Source organism: Schistocerca cancellata, unplaced genomic scaffold (assembly GCF_023864275.1).
Source record: "Schistocerca cancellata isolate TAMUIC-IGC-003103 unplaced genomic scaffold, iqSchCanc2.1 HiC_scaffold_242, whole genome shotgun sequence".
Taxonomy (NCBI): Eukaryota; Metazoa; Arthropoda; class Insecta; order Orthoptera; family Acrididae; genus Schistocerca; species Schistocerca cancellata.
This window is the reverse complement of record NW_026046264.1, coordinates 80,001-82,500: the sequence shown is the minus strand read 5'-3', so window position 1 is coordinate 82,500 and position 2,500 is coordinate 80,001. Positions and strand designations below refer to the sequence as shown.

Sequence of the window (2,500 nt, the reverse complement as noted above, 5' to 3'; positions counted from 1 at the left end):
TTGGTTTTGATCTAATAAAAGCGTCCCTTCCATCTCTGGTCGGGACTCTGTTTGCATGTATTAGCTCTAGAATTACCACAGTTATCCAAGTAACGTGGGTACGATCTAAGGAACCATAACTGATTTAATGAGCCATTCGCGGTTTCACCTTAATGCGGCTTGTACTGAGACATGCATGGCTTAATCTTTGAGACAAGCATATGACTACTGGCAGGATCAACCAGGGAGCTGCGTCAACTAGAGCTGAGCAGCCGGCCGCCCGGGAGTGTGTCCCAGAGGCCCGCGCGAACACGCAAGCGTCCGCTCAATTATTCTGCAAACAGGAGGAGGCTGAGCTCCCCTGCACAATACACCTCGAAACCCTCTCAGGTCCCGGCGGCGCGCAGCGCCGTCCTAAGTACTTGGTCGGGTTCGAGAGAGGCGCAATCGCCCGGAGTTAGGCGAGTAGACGCTTTAGGTGCGACCACCCGTGCTCCCAACTGAGCTTGCCGCTGCCGACAGAGGCCCGGGAGCGTGCTGTCGTGGCATTGCCGGCGGGAGACAACACGCGCCACCTACGGTGACCGGCAGCTCCAACGCCAGCGCCACAGAAGGGCAAAGGCCCCACGTGGGTGCCGAAGCGAACTCTCCCAGCACAGCGCACGTGCCAACACGTCTGCACAACTGCGATACAAACCACCAGCGAGAACCGCTGGGGCGACCGAGCAGCAGACGGCGTCGCGGCGCCGAGTGCCGGGCGGCGGCGCATCCTCAACGCACACAGTCCTCAATCGGACCAGCACACTGCAGATGTCCACCGCGCTTCGCACCGGGCCGGCGAGGACCCACTTTGGCTGCACGGCGCCGCGCGCAGGGTGCCCCGGCGCGCAGCTGCGCCGCCTGCCGCGTCCGTCGGCCGGCGCGCCTGCCACTGGGCGCCCCCACCAGCCGGCTGTAGCGCGTGCGCCCACGCACCGCGCGGCCAGCACGCCGGGCGGCCCCCCCTCACCGGCCGGGGACAGTCCCACCCACCCACAGCCGCGTATCGCTTCACACCCAGATTCACATTCACGTTCGTTGGTATGGTGGGGACCGCTTCGTAGCTGTACCGATCGTTGCCCTCACAGATGTACCTCCAGCAAGGACAACCGCACCACAACGGGTTACCAGTTGTTCATTTGCGTAACGTCACCAGTAAACGTACACGTCCATCCCCGTTTGCAAAGTCAACTATTATTGCATGCCTGCCTGTCAGGTGTCAAGACACACTACATCCGCTCACATCCACGCAACAAAATGTGCCCGACTAGAGGGCACGTGGAAGGTGCCCCCGTACGTATGCGATGTCCACTGCGCGACCAACTGTCAACCGGCCTCTGTAGCATGTCGCAGATGTGGAACGCGGGGCACCGTGCTATCACATTGTGTGAGAAGAGACTACTACGTCTGCATACACGCGCCACTACATGAACAGACGGCTCATGCTGATCGCCATCCACTGCGTCCATTACTCCCACACGTCTCTATGGCGTACCACACTGCAATGCAGCTGTTATGGGGAGATGACACGTAGCTGTGTACACAACATTCTGAGCGGGTTGCGGTTGGACAATACATTACTGTAACGTGTCATATGCCAATTACAGAGCAGGGTAAGGCACAACTTGGGTTAGGTTAAGGCACAACTTGGGTTAGGTTAAGGCACAACTTGGGTTAGGTTAAGGCACAACTTGGGTTAGGTTAAGGCACAACTTGGGTTAGGTTAAGGCACAACTTGGGTTAGGTTAAGGCACAACTTGGGTTAGGTTAAGGCACAACTTGGGTTAGGTTAAGGCACAACTTGGGTTAGGTTAAGGCACAACGTGGGTTAGGTTAAGGCACAACGTGGGTTAGGTTAAGGCACAACGTGGGTTAGGTTAAGGCACAACGTGGGTTAGGTTAAGGCACAACGTGGGTTAGGTTAAGGCACAACGTGGGTTAGGTTAAGGCACAACGTGGGTTAGGTTAAGGCACAACGTGGGTTAGGTTAAGGCACAACGTGGGTTAGGTTAAGGCACAACGTGGGTTAGGTTAAGGCACAACGTGGGTTAGGTTAAGGCACAACTTGGGGGTAGATTGCGGTGCAAATTGCGTTACATTGCGGTGCAAATTGCGTTACATTGCGGTGCAAATTGCGTTACATTGCGGTGCAAATTGCGTTACATTGCGGTGCAAATTGCGTTACATTGCGGTGCAAATTGCGTTACATTGCGGTGCAAATTGCGTTACATTGCGGTGCAAATTGCGTTACATTGCGGTGCAAATTGCGTTACATTGCGGTGCAAATTGCGTTACATTGCGGTGCAAATTGAGTTACATTGCGGTGCAAATTGAGTTACATTGCGGTGCAAATTGAGTTACATTGCGGTGCAAATTGAGTTACATTGCGGTGCAAATTGAGTTACATTGCGGTGCAAATTGAGTTACATTGCGGTGCAAATTGAGTTACATTGCGGTGCAAATTGAGTTACATTGCGGTGCA

At 55.1% G+C, this 2,500-nt stretch overlaps 1 protein-coding gene and 1 non-coding gene across 2 annotated transcripts in view; one reads left to right on the top strand and one right to left on the bottom strand.

Annotated features, from left to right (window-relative positions):
• LOC126113224 (small subunit ribosomal RNA) overlaps positions 1-227 on the bottom strand; it is a 1,909-nt gene extending 1,682 nt beyond the window's left edge. Inside the window, exon 1 of the ribosomal RNA XR_007524758.1 lies at positions 1-227. This exon is cut by the window's left edge and continues 1,682 nt beyond it. This is a non-coding gene — a ribosomal RNA (small subunit ribosomal RNA).
• Positions 1-2,500, top strand: part of LOC126113206 (uncharacterized) — a 36,987-nt gene that overhangs the window by 17,556 nt on the left and 16,931 nt on the right. The window lies entirely within an intron of this gene.